This window comes from Oratosquilla oratoria, chromosome 38 (genome assembly GCF_046742065.1).
Source record: "Oratosquilla oratoria isolate Oo_2021 chromosome 38, ASM4674206v1, whole genome shotgun sequence".
NCBI lineage: Eukaryota > Metazoa > Arthropoda > Malacostraca > Stomatopoda > Squillidae > Oratosquilla > Oratosquilla oratoria.
Window position 1 is genome coordinate 337,542 of NC_134814.1, and position 5,897 is coordinate 343,438.

Below are 5,897 nucleotides of genomic sequence, written 5' to 3' on the forward strand. Positions count from 1 at the left end.
CTCACTATCATTTCTCTCCCTTTTCCTCCCCTCTTCTCCCTCTCCTTCCTCCTCTTTTCCCCTCCTTCCTCCCCTCCCTCCTTCCTCCCCTCCCTCCTTCCTCCCCTCCCTCCTTCCTCCCCTCCCTCCTTCAACCCTCCTTCCTCTCCTCCCTTCTTCTTTCCCTCCTTCTCTCCTCCCTCCCCTCTTCCTCCTCTCATTCCCTCCCTCCTCCTCCTCCTCCTCTACTTCATCCTTTTCTTCCTCCTACTCCTCATGCCGCTACCGCTGATACTCCTCCTCTTCCTCCCCATCCCCGTTTTCTTTTCTCCTCCTCCTCCTCCTCCTCCTCCTCCTCCTCCTCCTGTCCCTCCCACTCGCCCCTAATTTTCCTGACACATTTTCTCGCGCCACATCCTTCAGTTGCTCGTCTTCCCCCCTCGTCTTTCTTCCCCTCGTCTTCCCCCTCGTTATTTCGCCCTACCACTTCGTCAACTTCCTTCCCCCTCCACCACCGCCCTCCTGTTCCTCCTCCTTTTCCTTCTCCTCTTCCTCTTCTCCTCCTCATCTTCCTTTTCCTCCTCATCCTGCTTCTCTTCCTCCTACTTTTTCTTCTTTTCCTTTTCCCCCTTTTTCTCTTTTTACGTTTCCTTCTACTTCCATATCTTCTTCCCGTCCTCCCCCTCCTCCTCCTCCTCCTCCTCCTCCTCCTCCTCCTCTTTCTCCTTCTCATGTGCCATTTGACCTTGATATTCCCATGCCAAAAACAACAAATCAATCAATCAATCAATCATCAATGTATCCTCCTCCTCCCCTCCTCCTCCTCTTTCTCCTCCCCTTCCCCTCCTCCTCCTCTCCTCCTCCTCCTCCTCCTCCTCCTCCTCTCCTCCTCCTCCTCCTCTCCTCCTCTCCTCCTCTTCCTCATCCCCCTCTCCTCCTCTTCCTCATCCCCCTCCCTCCCTTTCTTCTTTCTGTTCTTTCTCCGGCGTAAGGTCGCCCTCTATGTCAAACAAGGTCAGCCTTTTGTACCGGTCAAACTAGGTCATCTGGATTGGAGAAACCAGGTCGGCGTTGTCCGGATGAAACGAGGGATGTTCATAAGGTCAGACAAGGTCAGCGTAAAGTGTAAGTCCTCAGAATCAAACAAGGTCAGTCCTTCAGGTCAGACAAGGTCATCTTCAGGTCAGAGTCAGTTCTTCAGGTCAGACAAGGTCAGCTTCAGGTCAGAGTCCTCAGAATAGAATAAGGTCACCCCGAATGGACAAACCAAGTCAACCTTCAGGTCAGGCAAGGTCAACCTTCAGGTCAGACAAGGTCAAGTTAAGGTCAAAACCCGACAAAACGAGGTCAGTCCCGACTTGAGACGACGTCGACGCTTTTTCCTGAAGAGCGGGCGAGACCCGTGCGAAAGAATCGACCCGAGGACCCAATGGGAGGGACTTCGGGAGCGAAGGAAGTAGAACGAGATCCCTGTGGGATTCCACCTCCTCCCTCTCGACCCAATTACTTAAGTTCCCGCCCCCTCCTCCCCCTCCTCCTCCTCCTCCCACGGGACGGCCAGGGATGCAGGGGTGTGTGGGATGAGGGGTATCCTTCTCCTCTCTTATTATCTTTGCTGATCCGTGCGTGTCACCAGGGAGAGTGTCCCCCGGAGATGAATGAAATCGCCTGGCGGGGTAGCAACCAGAGTGAAAGGAAGGGACAGACGGGCTGTCGAGATGATCCCGTCTTCGGTTACCCGGTAACTTGATACCAGTCTCGATAACTCTTAAGGTAATCCTTGAGGATCGTGTGTTATGTGCTGCTGCCTGCTGTCGCAAAGTCAAGTTTTATTCAGTTAGTGGTGGGGGGGGGGACTTGTTATTCGTCCAGTGGGTTCAAAGTGGAAGACATGCCCCTCCACCCACCTCCCCCACTTCCCCCTTTTTCGCTTCTCCCCCTCTTCATCCTCACCACTTCTCCCATTTCCCCCCACGTCCCCCTCTTCCTACCTCTTCAACCCTCCCCCCTTCACCACTTTCCCTCTTCCCCACTTCCCCACTTCCCCACTCCCCCACTCCTCTCCTCCCCACTTCTCCTTCCCCCATCCTCCCTCTCTCCTGCTTCTCCCCTCACCCACTTCCCCCCTCACCCACTTCCCCCCACCTCCCCAACTTCCCCCAATCCACAGGATTGGGGGACTTGGAGTGAATGATCCACCTGTTGATCAGCTAGTCGCGAGCTTTGGAGGGGGGATTAGGGGGGAAAGTGTTGGGGGGACTATGATCGGTCGCGGATTGATCAGAGGAGGCCCCCTGACCACTCCGAGGGTCCGCTGCTGGGCTGAATAAAATCGCCTGACGCCAGCCGGGGTGGGGGAAGTGTGGTGGGGGGCTTAGAAGAGGATGGGGAGACAAGACGGGAGATTACTGGGTCGCCCGATTAGGGGGGGGGAGGCTGATTCTTTCTGGGGAGACAACGTTCACCGCAAGGAAAGGGGGAGAAGGTGGGAGGGGAAGGAGGAGGAGGAGGAGGAGGGGAAGAGGTCATGCTGGAGATGGAAGAGAAGCCAAGAAGGGTCAAAACTAAATATGATAATTATTATGACGGGGGGAGGAGGGAAAATGAGAGCGGGGAACAACACAGAGAAAGAAAAGGAAATGAAGACGAAGAGAGAAATGAAGTGTGTGAAAAGATATATAGATAGATGGAGAGAGAGAGAGAGAGAGAGAGAGAGAGAGAGAGAGAGAGTGAGAGATGAGGTCGGTGAAAAGACGACATGGAGAAAGAAATGGGGTGGATGAAGAGGCCTGAGAGAGAGCGAGAGTCTTCTGGTTAATCGAATCGCCTGACGGACGCTCTCGCTCTTTCTCTTGAAGGATAGAGCGTCTCGAGGTCCAGTGGGCCGAGCTGTTACAATGAGCCTCTGGCCGTCGGCGCCAAGTCCAGCAACCCCCCCCCCCCCAGGCTGACTGAAATCGCCTGGCGACAGATGCAATAGACTTCGAAAAGGCGTCGTTAAGGGGGGTGGTTGAAAGGATTCCTATCTTCACAACCACCACTAACATCACCACCACCATCACTGCCACCACCATCACCGCCACCATCACTGTCACCGCCATCATCACCACCACCATCACCACTACAACCATCACCGCCACCACCTTCACCACCACCATCATCACCACCACCATCACCACCACCACCACGAGCACCAGAATCACCATCACCACCACCACCATCATCTTCACAATGACTATCACCTATACCGCTATCATCACCACCACCTTCATCACCACCATCACCAGCTCCAGCATGACTGGAGCTAGCACCATCACTATTATCACCATCACCAGCGGCAGTTATAACATTGGTACACCGACTCATTGTGACGCTGCCCCAGCCACCAAGGTCGCCATCACCACAGTATGGCGTAGGAGAGAGAGAGAGGGGGGGGGGAGGTGAGGAGAAGAGAGAGGAGGAGGAGGAGGAGGAGGAGGACGAGGGGGGGGGGTTGAGCTGGCAGAGGTTCTAGCGCGCTCAACCGAGCGGAGGAAAGCTGCCTTTTACAACCACAGATTTATAAAGGATCTCTCTCTCTCTCTTTCTCTTTCTCTTTCTCTTTCTCTCTCTTTCTCTCTCTCTCTCTCTTTTCTCTTTCTCTTTCTCATTGACGTAATTTGTAGGGTTTGGTCTGGTTGAAAACAAGCTATTTTAGAGAGAGAGAGAGAAAGATAGAGAGAGAGAAAGAGAGAGAGAGAGAGATGTGGTTGTTAGACAAAGAAGGGAATGTGGTCCAGAACATAGAGAGGGATAAGAGTACACGAAATAGATTTGATTTTCTGGTTTGTAAGTTCTTTTCATTCACTACCACCACTGCCAACACCACCACCCTATCACCGCTACCACCATCATCAATGCACCAAGGCCACCACCAATGCACCACCAGTACCACCATAATTACCAGCATCAGTAATACACCGCCACCAGTACTAGCACCATCACCACCACCATCACCACTGTCATCACTGACCCCCCCCCCCTCACCCCCGCCCCCGTCGCCCGTCGACGCCGTCATTCCCGACTTCGCCCACGTCACCGCCAGCAGGAGGAGGAGGAGGAGGAGGAGCCGATGGCCGCCCTCGTTATCGCCCGTGACGTCCAACCTTGAGGTCGAGGGCCTTGTTAGACAGATTCACCAACGTTCCCCGGGTGCCCTATGGTCGCTGGGCGACTTTGGGCTTCGAAGGTAGGCGGGAGTGAGCGTGATATAGTCTTGTATAACGTCACACCCGCCCTACAAACGAGAATTGTGACGTCATAGAATTACGTCATCAGTGACGTCATATAATGACGTCACTGACTTCATCGATGCCTTGTAGGTCTCGTTCTTGTGGCAGATCGATGGAGGAAGCCTCGGGATGATGCGGTCGCTTGTGACACGGGTCCTGGTTCCAAGATATTGGCTGGCTGGCAGGCATGTAAAGTGATCGGCTTTACCTTTACAGCCAGCCTTGCCACGGCCCAATTGGTCTCCTCGTTCACTTTGATAACATGATGGCCAGCGACCAAAAACTTGGCAGTAAATCAAGAGATAAATGAATAAATAAACAAATCAAAGGAACAAAATATGTATTCTCTGTGCACTGCACATTTAATTCAATTCATTATCTAATTAATCAATTAATTAGACTGCTGCTCTTTCTGTCTCGTCTTTTCGAGGGCGAGCAGTCGCCGGTTGTTAGTTTATTCCCCTTCGCTTCCGAAGCTGAATGAAGTCTGCGGATTCTTGCTGTCGTCAGGCGATTTCATTCAGCCGAAGTAAGGGACCCTCCACATGTAGGAAGTCCTCGACAGGCACTAAGCTGGACCGACTGATCTGTTAGCTAAGATTCCAGGCTCGGTTCGGGGATCGAGTGCCAACCCATAGGGATATATTCCTGTAGGGACGAGGTTTTTTTTTTTTTGCGAGCGGGGAGTGAGGGTCCTCTATACCTCCAGTCAGCCAATCCTGGATGATTCTCCTCCTCATCTTTCTACTCAGTGAACCGGCAGTTCTCTTTGATGAGGCCCCACCACATCAAAAGGTCGACACGGGAGGGGGGAGGAGTGGGGGGGTCACCCACCGGGCCTCCGATTTCGCCGTCGTGGAGATGGAAATAATTGACTGAGATCGTAATTGTCTTCTCGCCAAGGACGTATCGGGCGTCTCGGATTGAATGGTCTCCGAAATGGATTATTATTATTGTTATCATCATCATTATTATTAATATTATTGTCATTATTACTGTTTTTTCAGAATATATTTTCCCGTAGCTACATCTCTTCCATTTTTTGGTAATATTATTGCTATTGTTTTTATTGTTGTTATTTGTTGTTATTGTTTTACTCTACCCTTATTTTCATCCCGTTTGTTATTGTATAGGCTACTTAACTTCTACAAATGAAAAAAATATTGACATGCAATATTTCGTTTTAACTACTATGACAACTGGTGACTACCATTTGTCCCGACTGTCTGCTCACATTGTGTACTGGTGACGGCTTCCAGAAGGTCTATGTGGCTTGGGGCACATGAGCTTTACGTTTCATAACATCTGCAAGGTAATACCTATTACCCCAATTGGTTTTGATATAAGGTATTGGGTAACGTGGAGGCGCCTGGGGTAATGAAGGTTGTGTGGTGATGACGACAAGTGATGATGATATGGATGATGGATATTGCTCGGAGTGCCGGGGATGATGATGATGGTGATGATGGTGTGGTCGTCTGCAACATCGGTAATGATGATAAAAGTGATGGAGACGATGTTAGTCATGTTTATCATACTAACGAGAGAGAGAGAGAGAGAGAGAGAGAGAGAGAGAGAGAGAGAGAGAGAGAGACACACACACACACACACACACACACACACTCCCCACACACACACACACACACA